The sequence below is a fragment of the Oncorhynchus mykiss genome, chromosome 13 (assembly GCF_057628025.1).
Source record: "Oncorhynchus mykiss isolate SJ-2025 chromosome 13, ASM5762802v1, whole genome shotgun sequence".
In the NCBI taxonomy this organism is placed as follows: domain Eukaryota; kingdom Metazoa; phylum Chordata; class Actinopteri; order Salmoniformes; family Salmonidae; genus Oncorhynchus; species Oncorhynchus mykiss.
Genome location: NC_143034.1, coordinates 76,489,274 through 76,511,370, shown reverse-complemented (window position 1 = coordinate 76,511,370; position 22,097 = coordinate 76,489,274). Strand labels below are relative to the sequence as shown.

At 47.0% G+C, this 22,097-nt stretch overlaps 1 protein-coding gene across 1 annotated transcript in view; it reads right to left on the bottom strand.

Annotated features, from left to right (window-relative positions):
- The window catches only part of rab11fip4a (RAB11 family interacting protein 4 (class II) a), a 117,426-nt gene that overhangs the window by 65,258 nt on the left and 30,071 nt on the right, over positions 1 to 22,097 (bottom strand). The gene's annotated exons all lie outside the window — the stretch shown is intronic.

Sequence of the window (22,097 nt, the reverse complement as noted above, 5' to 3'; positions counted from 1 at the left end):
CCAGTTAACCCACTGTTCCTAGACCAGTTAACCCACTGTTCCTAGACCAGTTAACCCATGGTTATCCACCGTCATAGTACAGATGAAGCCTGAGCTGGAATGTGAAGCTGACTGAAGCTGGTTTGCTGGTTAGCTGATTAGCTGATTAGCTGGCAAGCTGGTTAGCTGGCTAGCTGGTTAGCTGGCTAGCTGGTTAGCTGGCTAGCTGGTTAGCTGTAGAAAAGCCTGAATAGATCTATCTTGCATGGTAGTCTGCCCCTCAGGACAGAAGACATGACCTTCCAACAGCAGAGCAATGTATCAGGGCATAGCTAAGCACAGCCATAACTCACTCACTCACTCACTCACACACACACACACACACACACACACACACACACACACACACACACACACACACACACACACACACACACACACACACACACTCACACACACACACATAGACGAACACACACCACCCTGGGTGAGTGGGCAGCTACAGTGCCCTCTGTGCCACACACTTCCTCCCTATGGAGAGTAAAGTGTGATTTATAACAGTCTATTCCCCTCAGGGTCTGTCACACACACACACACACACACACACACACACACACACACACACACACACACACACACACACACACACACACACACACACACACACACACTACGTTGTTATATATATATATAAATAAAATTTGATTTGATACAGATACCAGCTGGTACTGATAACTATGTTCATCTCTACTGTACTGGGACCAGCTGGTACTGATAACTATGTTCATCTCTACTGTACTGGGACCACCTGGTACTGATAACTGTGTTCATCTCTACTGTACTGGGACCAGCTGGTACTGATAACTGTGTTCATCTCTACTGTACTGGGACCAGCTGGTACTGATAACTATGTTCATCTCTACTGTACTGGGACCAGCTGGTACTAATAACTGTGTTAATCTCTACTGTACTGGGACCAGCTGGTACTGATAACTGTGTTCATCTCTACTGTACTGGGACCAGCTGGTACTGATAACTATGTTCATCTCTACTGTACTGGGACCACCTGGTACTGATAACTGTGTTCATCTCTACTGTACTGGGACCAGCTGGTACTGATAACTATGTTCATCTCTACTGTACTGGGACCAGCTGGTACTAATAACTGTGTTAATCTCTACTGCACTGGGACCAGCTGGTACTGATAACTGTGTTCATCTCTACTGTAGCTTCACTGCACTGGGACCAGCTGGTACTGATAACTGTGTTCATCTCTACTGTACTGGGACCAGCTGGTACTGATAACTGTGTTCATCTCTACTGCACTGGGACCACCTGGTACTGATAACTGTGTTAATCTCTACTGTACTGGGACCAGCTGGTACTGATAACTGTGTTCATCTCTACTGTACTGGGACCAGCTGGTACTGATAACTGTGTTCATCTCTACTGTACTGGGACCACCTGGTACTGATAACTGTGTTCATCTCTACTGCACTGGGACCACCTGGTACTGATAACTGTGTTCATCTCTACTGTACTGGGACCAGCTGGTACTGATAACTGTGTTCATCTCTACTGTACTGGGACCACCTGGTACTGATAACTGTGTTCATCTCTACTGCACTGGGACCAGCTGGTACTGATAACTGTGTTCATCTCTTCTGTACTGGGACCAGCTGGTACTGATAACTGTGTTCATCTCTACTGCACTGGGACCAGCTGGTACTGATAACTGTGTTCATCTCTACTGTAGCTTCACTGTACTGGGACCAGCTGGTACTGATAACTGTGTTCATCTCTACTGTAGCTTCACTGTACTGGGACCAGCTGGTACTGATAACTGTGTTCATCTCTACTGCACTGGGACCAGCTGGTACTGATAACTGTGTTCATCTCTACTGCACTGGGACCAGCTGGTACTGATAACTGTGTTCATCTCTACTGTACTGGGACCAGCTGGTACTGATAACTGTGTTCATCTCTACTGTACTGGGACCAGCTGGTACTGATAACTGTGTTCATCTCTACTGTACTGGGACCAGCTGGTACTGATAACTGTGTTCATCTCTACTGTAGCTTCACTGTACTGGGACCAGCTGGTACTGATAACTGTGTTCATCTCTACTGCACTGGGACCACCTGGTACTGATAACTGTGTTAATCTCTACTGTACTGGGACCAGCTGGTACTGATAACTGTGTTCATCTCTACTGTACTGGGACCAGCTGGTACTGATAACTGTGTTCATCTCTACTGTACTGGGACCAGCTGGTACTGATAACTGTGTTCATCTCTACTGTACTGGGACCAGCTGGTACTGATAACTGTGTTCATCTCTACTGTAGCTTCACTGTACTGGGACCAGCTGGTACTGATAACTGTGTTCATCTCTACTGTAGCTTCACTGTACTGGGACCAGCTGGTACTGATAACTGTGTTCATCTCTACTGCACTGGGACCAGCTGGTACTGATAACTGTGTTCATCTCTACTGTAGCTTCACTGTACTGGGACCAGCTGGTACTGATAGCTGTGTTCATCTCTACTGGAGCTTCACTGTACTCAGTAAGGGGGTGATACTTCCATAACTGTGTTCATCTCTACTGTAGCTTCACTGTACTGGGACCAGCTGGTACTAATAACTGTGTTCATCTCTACTGTAGCTTCACTGTACTGGGACCAGCTGGTACTGATAACTGTGTTCATCTCTACTGGAGCTTCACTGTACTCAGTAAGGGGGTGATACTTCCATAACTGTGTTCATCTCTACTGTAGCTTCACTGCACTGGGACCAGCTGGTACTGATAGCTGTGTTCATCTCTACTGTAGCTTCACTGTACTGGGACCAGCTGGTACTGATAGCTGTGTTCATCTCTACTGTAGCTTCACTGTACTGGGACCAGCTGGTACTGATAGCTGTGTTCATCTCTACTGGAGCTTCACTGTACTCAGTAAGGGGGTGATTCTTCCATAAATGTGTTTTTCCCCCTTTGCTCTCCGCAGATGTAAATGCCTGCGTCACTGTTCTGATCCTCCGTACAACAGAACTGGGTCTGGCTGTGACAGGAGGTGTTGACTTCAGGAACAGCTCAGATTCACCGTGGAGACAGGAGAGAGATTTAGGTGACAGAACACAGCTCTTTCTTCCCCTTCCTTAGTGTAGACCGGAGATCATCTGGAGAGAGATTTAGGTGAAAGAACACAGCTCTTTCTTCCCCTTCCTTAGTGTAGACAGGAGATCATCTGGAGAGAGATTTAGGTGACAGGACAGAGCTCTTTCTTCCCCTTCCTTAGTGTAGACCGGAAATCATCTGGAGAGAGATTTAGGTGACAGGACAGAGCTCTTTCTTCCCCTTCCTTAGTGTAGACCGGAAATCATCTGGAGAGAGATTTAGGTGACAGGACAGAGCTCTTTCTTCCCCTTCCTTAGTGTAGACCGGAGATCATCTGGAGAGAGATTTAGGTGACAGGACAGAGCTCTTTCTTACCCTTCCTTAGTGTAGACCGGAGATCATCTGGAGAGAGATTTAGGTGACAGGACAGAGCTCTTTCTTCCCCTTCCTTAGTGTAGACCGGAGATCATCTGGAGAGAGATTTAGATGAGAGGACAGAGACACTTCTCTATTTCTTTAGAGAAGAAGACAGAATTAGATGAGAGAACACTTTGTCTCCCTTAATAATTTTGCACGCCCAATTTTTCAGTTTTTGATTTGTTAAAAAAGTTTGAAATATCGAATAAATGTCGTTCCACTTCATGATTGTGTCCCACTTGTTGTTGATTCTTCACAAAAAAATACAGTTTTATATCTTTATGTTTGAAGCCTGAAATGTGGCAAAAGGTCGCAAAGTTCAAGGGGGCCGAATACTTTCGCAAGGCACTGTATCCTACGAGTGTAGGGAGGAGATAGTGGAGAGGTAAATTCTAGTGAAAGAAGTCACTCTGGATCGAACAGAGGCCCATTATCAGCAACCATCACTCCTGTGTTCCAATGGCACGTTGTGTTAGCTAATCCAAGTATATAATTTTAAAAGACTAATTGATCATTAGAAAACCCTTTTGCAATTATGTTAGCACAGCTGAAAACTGTTGTACTGATTAAAGAAGCAATAAAACTGGCCTTCTTTAGACTAGTTGAGTGTCTGGAGCATCAGCATTTGTGGGTTCGATCACAGGTTCGAAATGGACAGAAACAAAGACCTTTCTTCTGAAACTCATCAGTCTATTCTTGTTCTGAGAAATTAAGGCTATTTCCATGCGAGAAATTGCCAAGAAACTGAAGATCTCGTGCAACGCTGTGAATTACACCCTTCACAGAACAGCGCAAACTGGTCTAAACCAGAATAGAAAGAGGAGTGGGAGGCCCCGGTGCACAACTGAGCAAGAGGACAAGTACATTAGAGTGTCTAGTTTGAAAACAGATGCCTCACAAGTCCTCAACTGGCAGCTTCATTAAATTGTACCCGCAAAACACCAGTCTCAACGTCAACAGTGAAGAGGCGACTCCAGGATGCTGGCCTTCTAGGCAGAGTTCCTCTGTCCAGTCTCAATGTCAACAGTGAAGAGGCGACTCTGGGATGCTGGCCTTCTAGGCAGAGTTCCTCTGTCCAGTCTCAATGTCAACAGTGAAGAGGCGACTCTGGGATGCTGGCCTTCTAGGCAGAGTTCCTCTGTCCAGTCTCAAAGTCAACAGTGAAGAGGCGACTCCGGGATGCTGGCCTTCTAGGCAGAGTTCCTCTGTCCAGTCTCAAAGTCAACAGTGAAGAGGCGACTCCGGGATGCTGGCCTTCTAGGCAGAGTTCCTCTGTCCAGTCTCAAAGTCAACAGTGAAGAGGCGACTCCGGGATGCTGGCCTTCTAGGCAGAGGAACTCTGTCCAGTGTCTGTGTTCTGTTGCCCATCTTAATCTCTTATTTTTTATTGGCCAGTCTGAGATATGGCTTTTTCTTGACAACTCTGCCTGTCATTGGCTGAGAAGATAAGAGAGAACAGACTCAGGGTTGTCACAGTGACTGAGCTTCTGAGACGTGTCACCGAGTTCCTGTGTGGAATATTGGTGCGCACTCACACACACACACACACACACACACACACACACACACACACACACACACACACACACACACACACACACACACACACACACACACACACACACACACACACACAGTATCGAGTGTATGGTGTTCAGCTGAAGGGTAGTGTAGGTCTTCAGCCTGACAGAGCTCTCTAGTCTGCTGAAGCATCACACAGTTACACTCTCTTCTTTAAAAGGTTCAATATCAAAGGACACACTCCCCGACACAAACACACACTGTCCATGTACTGTAAGAAGCATGGTTACATAAGAGGTACAACGTACACACACTGTCCATGTACTGTAGAAACCATGGTTACATAAGAGGTTTAAAATATTCACTGCTGGTCTCTTGCAGCTGACGATAACATGCTGAGGGCAACATACAGCACAACACACACACACACACACACACACACACACACACACACACACACACACACTCACTCCAATACACACACACACACACACACACACACACACACACACACACACACACACACACACACACACACACACTAACTCCAATACACACACACACACACACACACACACACACACACACACACACTAACTCCAATACACACACACACACACACACACACACAACCCTGTCAAACCAGGACTACTGTAGTCATAGACTGGTCCAGGTTCATTACAACCCTGTCAAACCAGGACTACTGTAGTCATAGACTGGTTCATTACAACCCTGTCAAACCAGGACTACTGTAGTCATAGCCTGGTCCTGGTTCATTACAACCCTGTCAAACCAGGACTACTGTAGTCATAGACTGGTCCTGGTTCATTACAACCCTGTCAAACCAGGACTACTGTAGTCATAGACTGGTTCATTACAACCCTGTCAAACCAGGACTACTGTAGTCATAGACTGGTTCATTACAACCCTGTTAAACCAGGACTACTGTAGTCATAGACTGGTTCATTACAACCCTGTTAAACCAGTACTACTGTAGTCATAGAATGGTTCATTACAACCCTGTTAAACCAGGACTACTGTAGTCATAGCCTGGTTCATTACAACCCTGTTAAACCAGGACTACTGTAGTCATAGCCTGGTCCTGGTTCATTACAACCCTGTTAAACCAGGACTACTGTAGTCATAGACTGGTTCATTACAACCCTGTTAAACCAGGACTACTGTAGTCATAGCCTGGTTCATTACAACCCTGTCAAACCAGGACTACTGTAGTCATAGACTGGTTCATTACAACCCTGTCAAACCAGGACTACTGTAGTCATAGCCTGGTTCATTACAACCCTGTCAAACCAGGACTACTGTAGTCATTGACTGGTCCTGGTTCATTACAACCCTGTCAAACCAGGACTACTGTAGTCATAGACTGGTCCTGGTTCATTACAACCCTGTCAAACCAGGACTACTGTAGTCATAGACTGGTTCATTACAACCCTGTTAAACCAGGACTACTGTAGTCATAGACTGGTTCATTACAACCCTGTCAAACCAGGACTACTGTAGTCATAGCCTGGTTCATTACAACCCTGTTAAACCAGGACTACTGTAGTCATAGCCTGGTTCATTACAACCCTGTCAAACCAGGACTACTGTAGTCATAGACTGGTCCATTACAACCCTGTCAAACCAGGACTACTGTAGTCATAGACTGGTTCATTACAACCCTGTCAAACCAGGACTACTGTAGTCATAGACTGGTTCATTACAACCCTGTCAAACCAGGACTACTGTAGTCATAGACTGGTTCATTACAACCCTGTCAAACCAGGACTACTGTAGTCATAGACTGGTTCATTACAACCCTGTCAAACCAGGACTAATGTAATCATAGACTGGTTCATTACAACCCTGTCAAACCAGGACTACTGTAGTCATAGACTGGTCCTGGTTCATTACAACCCTGTCAAACCAGGACTACTGTAGTCATAGACTGGTTCATTACAACCCTGTCAAACCAGGACTACTGTAGTCATAGACTGGTCCTGGTTCATTACAACCCTGTCAAACCAGGACTACTGTAGTCATAGACTGGTTCATTAACAACCCTGTCAAACCAGGACTAATGTAGTCATAGACTGGTTCATTAACAACCCTGTCAAACCAGGACTACTGTAGTCATAGACTGGTTCATTACAACCCTGTCAAACCAGGACTACTGTAGTCATAGCCTGGTTCATTACAACCCTGTCAAACCAGGACTACTGTAGTCATAGCCTGGTTCATTACAACCCTGTAAAACCAGGACTACTGTAGTCATAGCCTGGTTCATTACAACCCTGTCAAACCAGGACTACTGTAGTCATAGCCTGGTTCATTAACAACCCTGTCAAACCAGGACTACTGTAGTCATAGACTGGTTCATTACAACCCTGTCAAACCAGGACTACTGTAGTCATAGCCTGGTTCATTACAACCCTGTCAAACCAGGACTACTGTAGTCATAGACTGGTTCATTACAACCCTGTCAAACCAGGACTACTGTAGTCATAGCCTGGTTCATTACAACCCTGTCAAACCAGGACTACTGTAGTCATAGCCTGGTTCATTAACAACCCTGTCAAACCAGGACTACTGTAGTCATAGACTGGTTCATTACAACCCTGTCAAACCAGGACTACTGTAGTCATAGACTGGTTCATTACAACCCTGTCAAACCAGGACTACTGTAGTCATAGACTGGTTCATTACAACCCTGTCAAACCAGGACTACTGTAGTCATAGACTGGTTCATTACAACCCTGTCAAACCAGGACTACTGTAGTCATAGCCTGGTCCTGGTTCATTACAACCCTGTCAAACCAGGACTACTGTAGTCATAGCCTGGTCCTGGTTCATTACAACCCTGTCAAACCAGGACTACTGTAGTCATAGACTGGTTCATTACAACCCTGTCAAACCAGGACTACTGTAGTCATAGACTGGTTCATTACAACCCTGTCAAACCAGGACTACTGTAGTCATAGACTGGTCCTGGTTCATTACAACCCTGTCAAACCAGGACTACTGTAGTCATAGACTGGTTCATTACAACCCTGTCAAACCAGGACTACTGTAGTCATAGACTGGTTCATTACAACCCTGCCAAACCAGGACTACTGTAGTCATAGACTGGTCCTGGTTCATTACAACCCTGTCAAACCAGGACTACTGTAGTCATAGACTGGTTCATTACAACCCTGTCAAACCAGGACTACTGTAGTCATAGACTGGTTCATTACAACCCTGTCAAACCAGGACTACTGTAGTCATAGACTGGCCCTGGTTCATTACAACCGTGTCAAACCAGGACTACTGTAGTCATAGACTGGTTCATTACAGCCCTGTCAAACCAGGACTACTGTAGTCATAGCCTGGTCCTGGTTCATTACAACCCTGTCAAACCAGGACTACTGTAGTCATAGACTGGTTCATTACAACCCTGTCAAACCAGGACTACTGTAGTCATAGCCTGGTTCATTACAACCCTGTCAAACCAGGACTACTGTAGTCATAGCCTGGTTCATTACAACCCTGTCAAACCAGGACTACTGTAGTCATAGCCTGGTTCATTAACAACCCTGTCAAACCAGGACTACTGTAGTCATAGCCTGGTTCATTACAACCCTGTTAAACCAGGACTACTGTAGTCATAGACTGGTTCATTACAACCATGTCAAACCAGGACTACTGTAGTCATAGACTGGTCCTGGTTCATTACAACCCTGTCAAACCAGGACTACTGTAGTCATAGACTGGTTCATTAACAACCCTGTCAAACCAGGACTACTGTAGTCATAGCCTGGTTCATTACAACCCTGTCAAACCAGGACTACTGTAGTCATAGCCTGGTTCATTAACAACCCTGTCAAACCAGGACTACTGTAGTCATAGCCTGGTTCATTACAACCCTGTTAAACCAGGACTACTGTAGTCATAGACTGGTTCATTACAACCCTGTCAAACCAGGACTACTGTAGTCATAGACTGGTCCTGGTTCATTACAACCCTGTTAAACCAGGACTACTGTAGTCATAGCCTGGTCCTGGTTCATTACAACCCTGTCAAACCAGGACTACTGTAGTCATAGACTGGTTCATTACAACCCTGTCAAACCAGGACTACTGTAGTCATAGACTGGTTCATTACAACCCTGTCAAACCAGGACTACTGTAGTCATAGCCTGGTTCATTACAACCCTGTCAAACCAGGACTACTGTAGTCATAGCCTGGTCCTGGTTCATTTACAACCCTGTCAAACCAGGACTACTGTAGTCATAGACTGGTTCATTACAACCCTGTCAAACCAGGACTACTGTAGTCATAGACTGGTTCATTACAACCCTGTCAAACCAGGACTACTGTAGTCATAGCCTGGTTCATTACAACCCTGTCAAACCAGGACTACTGTAGTCATAGACTGGTTCATTACAACCCTGTCAAACCAGGACTACTGTAGTCATAGACTGGTTCATTACAACCCTGTCAAACCAGGACTACTGTAGTCATAGCCTGGTTCATTACAACCCTGTCAAACCAGGACTACTGTAGTCATAGAATGGTTCATTACAACCCTGTCAAACCAGGACTACTGTAGTCATAGACTGGTCCTGGTTCATTACAACCCTGTTAAACCAGGACTACTGTAGTCATAGCCTGGTCCTGGTTCATTACAACCCTGTCAAACCAGGACTACTGTAGTCATAGACTGGTTCATTACAACCCTGTCAAACCAGGACTACTGTAGTCATAGCCTGGTTCATTACAACCCTGTCAAACCAGGACTACTGTAGTCATAGACTGGTTCATTACAACCCTGTTAAACCAGGACTACTGTAGTCATAGCCTGGTTCATTACAACCCTGTCAAACCAGGACTACTGTAGTCATAGACTGGTCCTGGTTCATTACAACCCTGTTAAACCAGGACTACTGTAGTCATAGACTGGTTCATTACAACCCTGTTAAACCAGGACTACTGTAGTCATAGACTGGTTCATTACAACCCTATTAAACCAGGACTACTGTAGTCATAGCCTGGTTCATTACAACCCTGTCAAACCAGGACTACTGTAGTCATAGACTGGTCCTGGTTCATTACAACCCTGTTAAACCAGGACTACTGTAGTCATAGACTGGTTCATTACAACCCTGTCAAACCAGGACTACTGTAGTCATAGACTGGTTCATTACAACCCTGTCAAACCAGGACTACTGTAGTCATAGCCTGGTTCATTACAACCCTGTCAAACCAGGACTACTGTAGTCATAGACTGGTTCATTACAACCCTGTCAAACCAGGACTACTGTAGTCATAGACTGGTTCATTACAACCCTGTCAAACCAGGACTACTGTAGTCATAGCCTGGTTCATTACAACCCTGTCAAACCAGGACTACTGTAGTCATAGACTGGTTCATTACAACCCTGTCAAACCAGGACTACTGTAGTCATAGACTGGTCCTGGTTCATTACAACCCTGTTAAACCAGGACTACTGTAGTCATAGCCTGGTCCTGGTTCATTACAACCCTGTCAAACCAGGACTACTGTAGTCATAGACTGGTTCATTACAACCCTGTCAAACCAGGACTACTGTAGTCATAGCCTGGTTCATTACAACCCTGTCAAACCAGGACTACTGTAGTCATAGACTGGTTCATTACAACCCTGTTAAACCAGGACTACTGTAGTCATAGCCTGGTTCATTACAACCCTGTCAAACCAGGACTACTGTAGTCATAGACTGGTCCTGGTTCATTACAACCCTGTTAAACCAGGACTACTGTAGTCATAGACTGGTTCATTACAACCCTGTTAAACCAGGACTACTGTAGTCATAGACTGGTTCATTACAACCCTATTAAACCAGGACTACTGTAGTCATAGCCTGGTTCATTACAACCCTGTCAAACCAGGACTACTGTAGTCATAGACTGGTCCTGGTTCATTACAACCCTGTTAAACCAGGACTACTGTAGTCATAGACTGGTTCATTACAACCCTGTTAAACCAGGACTACTGTAGTCATAGACTGGTTCATTACAACCCTGTTAAACCAGGACTACTGTAGTCATAGACTGGTTCATTACAACCCTGTCAAACCAGGACTACTGTAGTCATAGACTGGTCCTGGTTCATTACAACCCTGTTAAACCAGGACTACTGTAGTCATAGACTGGTTCATTACAACCCTGTTAAACCAGGACTACTGTAGTCATAGACTGGTTCATTACAACCCTGTTAAACCAGGACTACTGTAGTCATAGCCTGGTTCATTACAACCCTGTTAAACCAGGACTACTGTAGTCATAGACTGGTTCATTACAACCCTGTTAAACCAGGACTACTGTAGTCATAGACTGGTTCATTACAACCCTGTCAAACCAGGACTACTGTAGTCATAGCCTGGTTCATTACAACCCTGTCAAACCAGGACTACTGTAGTCATAGACTGGTTCATTACAACCCTGTTAAACCAGGACTACTGTAGTCATAGCCTGGTTCATTACAACCCTGTTAAACCAGGACTACTGTAGTCATAGACTGGTTCATTACAACCCTGTTAAACCAGGACTACTGTAGTCATAGACTGGCCCTGGTTCATTACAACCCTGTCAAACCAGGACTACTGTAGTCATAGACTGGTTCATTACAACCCTGTCAAACCAGGACTACTGTAGTCATAGACTGGCCCTGGTTCATTACAACCCTGTCAAACCAGGACTACTGTAGTCATAGACTGGTTCATTACAACCCTGTCAAACCAGGACTACTGTAGTCATAGACTGGCCCTGGTTCATTACAACCCTGTCAAACCAGGACTACTGTAGTCATAGACTGGTTCATTACAACCCTGAATTACAACTATGGAAATACAACTGTGTCCTTCTAGTATAAGAGCTCCTGAACAACACTAATGGACTCTCAGTAGGTATTACTGTTGTTATTAATTGTTATCTAGTGAATGAGAGGGACTTAAATGGCACCCTATTCCCTATATAGTGTACTACTTTAGACCAGTTCTCATATGGTGCTGTAGTGCACTAAATTGTGAATAGGGTGCCATTTGGGACAGAACATATATGTCATGAGAGAACCGAGAGAAAACAGAGAACGTGATGCACCAAAGAGAGAGAGATTCATTTTACCCACAATGCTTTGGGCTGTGTGATCTCCTAGGCTACCAGGAGGAGAGCCCAGAGGGGGAGGCAGAGGAAGTGGAGAGAGAGAGAGAGAGAAAAGAGCAGAGAGCAGAGAGAGAGAATGGCGAGAGAGAGACAAAGAGAGAGAGAGACAGAGAATAGAGAGCAGAGAGAGAGAATGGTGAGAGAGAGACAGAGAGAGCGAGACAAAGAAGAGAGAGAGCATAGAGAGCAGAGAGAGAGAATGGCGAGAGAGGCAGAGAGAGAGAATGGCGAGAGAGAGAGAGCGAGAGAGACAGAGAGAGAACAGAGAAAGAGAGCAGAGAGAGACAGAGCAGAAAGAGAGAGAGAGAGAGAGAGAGAGAGAGCAGAGAAAGAGAGAGCAGAGAGAGAGAATGGCGAGAGAGAGGCAGAGAGAGAGAATGGCGAGAGAGAGAGAGAGAGCAAGAGAGACAGAGAGAACAGAGAAAGAGAGCAGAGAGAGACAGAGCAGAAAGAGAGAGACAGAGAGAGACAGAGCGAGAGAGAGCGAAAGAGAGAGAGCAGAGAAAGAGAGAGAGAGCAGAGAGAGAGAGACAGAGAGAGCGGGGGGAGTTCCTACATGCACATGCACACACACGTGTTACTGGCGGTACAGTGTGTCTGTGAAGAACATTTCCAGGCTTTTCACTGTGACACGCTGAGAACATGCCAACCATGATGGAGAAGAAGGAAAGGAGAGGAGAGGAGGGGGTAGGAGAGGAGAGGAGAGGGTAGGAGAGGAGAGGAAGAAAGAGGAGGGAGGAGGAGGATGACAAAAGAGGAGGGGAAGGTGTGAATGACGAAGATCAGAATGTGGAGGGTCGTGCGAGTTTGTATGTTGCTGAGAGAATAGTCATCACCAACTTTCCCCCCCCCCCCCCCCCCCCCCCGTGTGAGAGGAAGTCATAGATTGTTGATAGAAGCCTGTGTCATGTATTGTCATGTTGTGTCTTTCTGTCCTTTCCTTTCACCCTGTCTCCCTCTGCTGGTCGTATTAGGTTACCTTTTCTCCCCCGCTTTCCCCCAGCTGTTCCTTGTCTCCTCTTGACTACCTCGTCACCCCTTCTCCCACCTGTTCCCCTTTTCCCTCTGATTAGGTCCCTATATCTCTCTCTGTTTTTGTTCCTGTCCTTGTCGGATTCTTGTTTGTTGTGCTTCATGCCTGAGCCAGACTATCGTCATGTTTGCTGTAACCTTGTCCTGTCCTGTCGGAATCTGCCGGTCTATCTGAGCCTACCTATGTTTGGTTATTAAAGAAGCTCTGTTTAAGTTAGTTCGCTTTTGGGTCCTCATTCACTCACCGTAACAGAAGAATCCGACCAAGAATGGACCCAGCGACTCCGGATCCTCTCCACTCAGCCGTCGAGATCCAGGGAGCGATGCTAGGCAGACACGAGCAGGAATTGTCTGCTGCTCGACATGCCGTTGAGACCCTGGCCACCCAAGTCTCCAACCTCACAGAACAGGTTCACCATCTCCGCCTCGATCCACCGGCCACTTCCAGGGCTTTCGAATCTCCGGAGCCCAGAATCAATAACCCGCCGTGTTACTCTGGGGAGCCCACTGAATGCCGCTCGTTCCTCACCCAGTGTGATATTGTGTTTTCTCTCCAGCCCAACACTTACTCCAGGAGCACTGCTCGTGTCGCCTACGTCATATCTCTCCTTATTGGACGGGCTCGTGAGTGGGGCACGGCAATCTGGGAGGCAAGGGCTGAGTGTACTAACCAGTATCAGGACTTTAAGGAGGAGATGATACGGGTTTTTGATCGATCTGTTTTTGGGGAGGAGGCTTCCAGGGCCCTGTCTTCCCTATGTCAAGGTAATCGATCCATAACAGACTACTCTATTGAGTTTCGCACTCTTGCTGCCTCCAGTGGCTGGAACGAGCCGGCCTTGCTCGCTCGTTTTCTGGAGGGTCTCCGCGCAGAGGTAAAGGATGAGATTCTCTCCCGGGAGGTCCCTTCCAGCGTGGATTCCCTGATTGAACTCGCTATTCGCATTGAGCGACGGGTTGATCTTCGTCACCGAGCTCGTGGAAAGGAGCTCGCGTTCTCTGTTGCCCCCCTCTCCGCATCACTACCATCTTCCTCTGCCGGCTCGGGAGCTGAGCCTATGCAGCTGGGAGGTATCCGCATCTCGACTAAGGAGAGGGAACGGAGAATCACCAACCGCCTCTGTCTCTATTGCGGTTCTGCTGGTCATTTTGTCACTTCATGTCCAGTAAAAGCCAGAGCTCATCAGTAAGCGGAGGGCTACTGGTGAGCGCTACTACTCCTGTCTCTCCTTCAAGATCCTGCACTACCTTGTCGGTCCATCTACGCTGGACCGGTTCGTCAGCTTCCTGCAGTGCCTTAATAGACTCTGGGGCGGAGGGCTGTTTTATGGACGAGACCTGGGCTCGGGAACATGACATTCCTCTCAGACAGTTAAGGGAGTCCACGGCCTTGTTCGCCCTGGATGGTAGTCCTCTCCCCAGGATTCAGCGTGAGACGCTACCTTTAACCCTCACTGTTTCTGGTAATCATAGCGAAACCATTTCTTTTTTGATTTTTCGTTCACCTTTTACACCTGTTGTTTTGGGCCATCCCTGGCTAGTTTGTCATAATCCTTCCATTAATTGGTCTAGTAATTCTATCCTCTCCTGGAACGTCTCTTGTCATGTGAAATGTTTAATGTCTGCTATCCCTCCTGTTTCCTCTGTCTCTTCTTCACAGGAGGAGCCTGGTGATTTGACAGGGGTGCCGGAGGAATATCACGATCTGCGCACGGTGTTCAGTCGGTCCAGGGCCACCTCTCTTCCTCCACACCGGTCGTATGATTGTAGTATTGATCTCCTTCCGGGAACCACTCCCCCCCGGGGTAGACTATACTCTCTGTCGGCTCCCGAACGTAAGGCTCTCGAGGATTATTTGTCTGTAGCTCTTGACGCCGGTACCATAGTCCCCTCCTCCTCTCCCGCCGGAGCGGGGTTTTTTTTTTGTCAAGAAGAAGGACGGGTCTCTGCGCCCCTGCATAGATTATCGAGGGCTGAATGACATAACAGTTAAGAATCGTTATCCGCTTCCTCTTATGTCTTCAGCCTTCGAGATCCTGCAGGGAGCCAGGTTTTTCACTAAGTTGGACCTTCGTAACGCTTACCATCTCGTGCGCATCAGGGAGGGGGACGAGTGGAAGACGGCGTTTAACACTCCGTTAGGGCACTTTGAATACCGGGTTCTTCCTTTCGGCCTCGCTAACGCTCCAGCTGTCTTTCAGGCATTAGTCAATGATGTCCTGAGAGACATGCTGAACATCTTTGTTTTCGTTTACCTTGACGATATCCTGATTTTTTTCACCGTCACTCCAGATTCATCTTCAGCACGTTCGACGTGTCCTCCAGCGCCTTTTAGAGAATTGTCTTTTTGTGAAGGCTGAGAAGTGCACTTTTCATGCCTCCTCCGTCACATTTCTCGGTTCTGTTATTTCCGCTGAAGGCATTAAGATGGATCCCGCTAAGGTCCAAGCTGTCATTGATTGGCCCGCCCCTAAGTCACGCGTCGAGCTGCAGCGCTTTCTCGGCTTCGCGAACTTCTATCGTCGTTTCATCCGTAATTTCGGTCAGGTGGCAGCTCCTCTCACAGCCCTTACTTCTGTCAAGACGTGCTTTAAGTGGTCCGTTTCCGCCCAGGGAGCTTTTGATCTCCTCAAGAATCGTTTTACATCCGCTCCTATCCTTGTTACACCTGACGTCTCTAGACAGTTCGTTGTCGAGGTTGACGCGTCAGAGGTGGGCGTGGGAGCCATTCTTTCTCAGCGCTCCCTCTCTGACGACAAGGTCCACCCATGCGCGTATTTTTCTCATCGCCTGTCGCCGTCGGAACGTAACTATGATGTGGGAAACCGCGAACTGCTCGCCATCCGGTTAGCCCTAGGCGAATGGCGACAGTGGTTGGAGGGGGCGACCGTTCCTTTTGTCGTTTGGACTGACCATAGGAACCTTGAGTACATCCGTTCTGCCAAACGACTTAATGCGCGTCAGGCGCGTTGGGCGCTGTTTTTCGCTCGTTTCGAGTTCGTGATTTCTTATCGTCCGGGCTCTAAGAACACCAAGCCTGATGCTTTATCTCGTCTCTTCAGTTCTTCAGTAGCCTCCACTGACCCCGAGGGGATTCTCCCTGAGGGGCGTGTTGTCGGGTTGACTGTCTGGGGAATTGAGAGGCAGGTAAAGCAAGCGCTCACTCACACTCCGTCGCCGCGCGCTTGTCCTAGGAACCTTCTTTTCGTTCCCGTTCCTACTCGTCTGGCCGTTCTTCAGTGGGCTCACTCTGCCAAGTTAGCCGGCCACCCTGGCGTTCGGGGTACGCTTGCTTCCATTCGCCAGCGTTTTTGGTGGCCCACCCGGGAGCATGACACGCGTCGTTTCGTGGCTGCTTGTTCGGTCTGCGCGCAGACTAAGTCCGGTAACTCCCCTCCTGCCGGCCGTCTCAGGCCGCTTCCCATTCCCTCTCGACCGTGGTCTCACATCGCCTTAGATTTTGTCACCGGACTGCCTTCGTCAGCGGGGAAGACTGTTATTCTTACGGTTGTCGATAGGTTCTCTAAGGCGGCTCATTTCATTCCCCTTGCTAAGCTTCCTTCTGCTAAAGAGACGGCACAAATCATCATCGAGAATGTTTTCAGAATTCATGGCCTTCCGTCAGACGTCGTTTCGGACAGAGGTCCGCAATTCACGTCTCAATTTTGGAGGGAGTTTTGCCGTTTGATTGGGGCTTCCGTCAGTCTCTCTTCCGGCTTTCACCCCCAGTCTAACGGTCAAGCAGAACGGGCCAATCAGACTATTGGTCGCATCTTACGCAGTCTTTCTTTTCGCAACCCTGCGTCTTGGTCAGAACAGCTCCCCTGGGCAGAATACGCCCACAACTTGCTTCCTTCGTCTGCGACCGGGCTATCTCCTTTTCAGAGTAGCCTCGGGTACCAGCCTCCGCTGTTCTCATCTCAGTTCGCCGAGTCCAGCGTCCCCTCCGCTCAGGCTTTTGTCCAACGTTGCGAGCGCACCTGGAAGAGGGTCAGGTCTGCACTTTGCCGTTATAGGACGCAGACTGTGAGGGCTGCTAATAAGCGTAGAACTAAGAGTCCTAGATATTGTCGCGGTCAGAGAGTTTGGCTCTCCACTCAGAACCTTCCCCTTAAGACGGCTTCTCGCAAGTTGACCCCGCGGTTCATTGGTCCGTTCCGTATTTCTCGGGTCATTAATCCTGTCGCAGTTCGACTTCTTCTTCCGCGATACCTTCGTCGCGTCCACCCGGTCTTCCATGTCTCCTGTATTAAGCCCGTTCTTCGCGCCCCCGCTCGTCTTCCCCCCCCCCCCCCCCATCCTTGTCGAGGGCGCACCCATCTACAGGGTCCGCAGGATCTTGGACATGCGTCCTCGGGGCCGTGGTCACCAGTACCTCGTTGATTGGGAGGGGTACGGTCCTGAGGAGAGGAGTTGGGTTCCCTCTCGGGACGTGCTGGACCGTGCGCTGATCGAGGATTTCCTCCGTTGCCGCCAGGTTTCCTCCTCGAGTGCGCCAGGAGGCGCTCGGTGAGTGGGGGGGTACTGTCATGTATTGTCATGTTGTGTCTTTCTGTCCTTTCCTTTCACCCTGTCTCCCTCTGCTGGTCGTATTAGGTTACCTTTTCTCCCCCGCTTTCCCCCAGCTGTTCCTTGTCTCCTCTTGACTACCTCGTCACCCCTTCTCCCACCTGTTCCCCTTTTCCCTCTGATTAGGTCCCTATATCTCTCTCTGTTTTTGTTCCTGTCCTTGTCGGATTCTTGTTTGTTGTGTTTCATGCCTGAGCCAGACTATCGTCATGTTTGCTTGCTGTAACCTTGTCCTGTCCTGTCGGAATCTGCCGGTCTATCTGAGCCTACCTATGTTTGGTTATTAAAGAAGCTCTGTTTAAGTTAGTTCGCTTTTGGGTCCTCATTCACTCACCGTAACAGCCTGATTCATCATCACACATAGCATGTTCTCTCCTCACCTCTGAACCTTCATAGCATTCTGTCATGTTCTCTCCTCACCTCTGACCCTTCATAGCATTCTGTCATATTCTCTTCTCACTACTGACCTTTCATAGCATTCTGTCATGTTCTCTCCTCACTACTGACCCTTCATAGCATTCTGTCATGTTCTCTCCTCACTACTGACCCTTCATAGCATTCTGTCATGTTCTCTCCTCACCTCTGACCCTTCATAGCGTTCTGTCATGTTCTCTCCTCACCTCTGACCCCTCATAGCATTCTGTCATATTCTCTCCTCACCTCTGACCCTTCATAGCATTCTGTCATGTTCTCTCCTCACCTCTGAACCTTCATAGCATTCTGACATGTTCTCTCCTCACTACTGACCTTTCATAGCATTCTGTCATATTCTCTTCTCACTACTGACCCTTCATAGCATTCTGTCATGTTCTCTCCTCACCTCTGACCCCTCATAGCATTCTGTCATGTTCTCTCCTCACCTCTGACCCCTCATAGCATTCTGTCATGTTCTCTCCTCACCTCTGACCCTTCATAGCATTCTGTCATGTTCTCTCCTCACTACTGACCTTTCATAGCATTCTGTCATATTCTCTTCTCACTACTGACCTTTCATAGCATTCTGTCATGTTCTCTCCTCACCTCTGACCCCTCATAGCATTCTGTCATGTTCTCTCCTCACCTCTGACCCCTTCATAGCATTCTGTCATCTTCTCTTGCTTTGTGTCATGTCAATCAGATGTATTATGTCACAGCAGTGGCCAGGTAGACTGCCTGCGTCAAAACAAGAGGCTGAATGGATGATGAATAGTGTGCTCAAAAAATGCACAAAGATCAATCGATCAATGTATTTATCCAAATTACTTGATCTGGTACATTGCCAACTCATTTAAATTAGTTTAAATGTCTATATTAAAGACAAGCCTAACAACTCTCAGAGGACCAGCTAACAGGTTAACAAGATAATGGGCTAATTGGTGATAGGAACAGCTAATCTATTGGTCATTTATTGATCTTATGAGATAAAAACACGACAAAACAAACACACAACATGTCTTAATCTAACACAGTAAGGCCCAGAGAACCAAGGCTAACAAGCTAACAGGCTAACAGGCTAATTGGTGACAGGCTAACAGACTAACAGGCTAATTGGTGACAGGCTAACAGGCTAATTGGTGACAGGCTAACAGGCTAATTGGTGACAGGCTAACAGGCTAACAGGCTAATTAGTGACAGGCTAACAGACTAACAGGCTAATTGGTGACAGGCTAACAGGCTAATTGGTGACAGGCTAACAGGCTAATTGGTGACAGGCTAACAGGCCAACAGGCTAATTGGTGACAGGCTAACAGACTAACAGGCTAATTGGTGACAGGCTAGCAGGCTAATTGGTGACAGGCCAACAGGCTAATTGGTGACAGGCTAACAGACTAACAGACTAACAGGCTAATTGGTGACAGGCTAACAGGCTAATTGGTGACAGGCCAACAGGCTAATTGGTGACAGGCTAACAGACTAACAGGCTAATTGGTGACAGGCTAACAGGCTAACAGGGTAATTGGTGACAGGCTAACAGGCTAACAGGTGATAGCAGCAAGGAACATCAGATCCATCATTACAAGATAAAAACCAGACAAATCAAAGGGATGTGATGAGTGAATAGTGCTGCACACACACACACACACACACACACACACACACACACACACACACACACACACACAAATACATAGACACGCGCACACACACACACAAACACACACACCCAGCTAGTATATCTGTCCATTCTCCAGACTATTATACTGTCTACCTGTCCATTCTCCAGACTAGTATACTGTCTACCTGCTGTCCACCTGTCCATTCTCCAGACTAGTATACTGTCTACCTGCTGTCCAGACTATTATACTGTCCACCTGTCCATTCTCCAGACTAGTATACTGTATATCTGTCCATTCTCCAGACTATTATACTGTCCACCTGTCCATTCTCCAGACTATTATACTGTCTACCTGTCCATTCTCCAGACTAGTATACTGTCTACCTGCTGTCCAGACTATTATACTGTCCACCTGTCCATTCTCCAGACTAGTATACTGTCTACCTGCTGTCTACCTGTCCATTCTCCAGACTAGTATACTGTCTACCTGTCCATTCTCCAGACTATTATACTGTCTACCTGCTGTCCAGACTATTATACTGTCTACCTGTCCATTCTCCAGACTAGTATACTGTCTACCTGCTGTCCAGACTATTATACTGTCCACCTGTCCATTCTCCAGACTAGTATACTGTCTACCTGCTGTCTACCTGTCCATTCTCCAGACTATTATACTGTCTACCTGTCCATTCTCCAGACTATTATACTGTCTACCTGCTGTCCAGACTATTATACTGTCTACCTGTCCATTCTCCAGACTAGTATACTGTCTACCTGTCCATTCTCCAGACTAGTATACTGTCTACCTGTCCATTCTCCAGACTAGTATACTGTCTACCTGCTGTCCACCTGTCCATTCTCCAGACTAGTATACTGTCTACCTGCTGTCCAGACTATTATACTGTCCACCTGTCCATTCTCCAGACTAGTATACTGTATATCTGTCCATTCTCCAGACTATTATACTGTCCACCTGTCCATTCTCCAGACTATTATACTGTCTACCTGTCCATTCTCCAGACTAGTATACTGTCTACCTGCTGTCCAGACTATTATACTGTCCACCTGTCCATTCTCCAGACTAGTATACTGTCTACCTGCTGTCTACCTGTCCATTCTCCAGACTAGTATACTGTCTACCTGTCCATTCTCCAGACTATTATACTGTCTACCTGCTGTCCAGACTATTATACTGTCTACCTGTCCATTCTCCAGACTAGTATACTGTCTACCTGCTGTCCAGACTATTATACTGTCCACCTGTCCATTCTCCAGACTAGTATACTGTCTACCTGCTGTCTACCTGTCCATTCTCCAGACTATTATACTGTCTACCTGTCCATTCTCCAGACTATTATACTGTCTACCTGCTGTCTACCTGTCCATTCTCCAGACTATTATACTGTCTACCTGTCCATTCTCCAGACTATTATACTGTCTACCTGTCCATTCTCCAGACTATTATACTGTCTACCTGCTGTCTACCTGTCCATTCTCCAGACTAGTATACTGTCTACCTGTCCATTCTCCAGACTATTATACTGTCTACCTGTCCATTCTCCAGACTATTATACTGTCTACCTGCTGTCTACCTGTCCATTCTCCAGACTATTATACTGTCTACCTGCTGTCTACCTGTCCATTCTCCAGACTATTATACTGTCACCTGTCCATTCTCCAGACTATTATACTGTCTACCTGCTGTCTACCTGTCCATTCTCCAGACTATTATACTGTCACCTGTCCATTCTCCAGACTAGTATACTGTCTACCTGTCCATTCGCCAGACTATTATACTGTCTACCTGCTGTCCAGACTATTATACTGTCCACCTGCTGTCTACCTGTCCATTCTCCAGACTATTATACTGTCTACCTGCTGTCTACCTGTCCATTCTCCAGACTATTATACTGTCTACCTGCTGTCTACCTGTCCATTCTCCAGACTATTATACTGTCTACCTGCTGTCTACCTGTCCATTCTCCAGACTATTATACTGTCTACCTGCTGTCTACCTGTCCATTCTCCAGACTATTATACTGTCTACCAGCTGTCTACCTGTCCATTCTCCAGACTATTATACTGTCTACCTGCTGTCTACCTGTCCATTCTCCAGACTATTATACTGTCACCTGTCCATTCTCCAGACTATTATACTGTCTACCTGCTGTCTACCTGTCCATTCTCCAGACTATTATACTGTCTACCTGCTGTCTACCTGTCCATTCTCCAGACTATTATACTGTC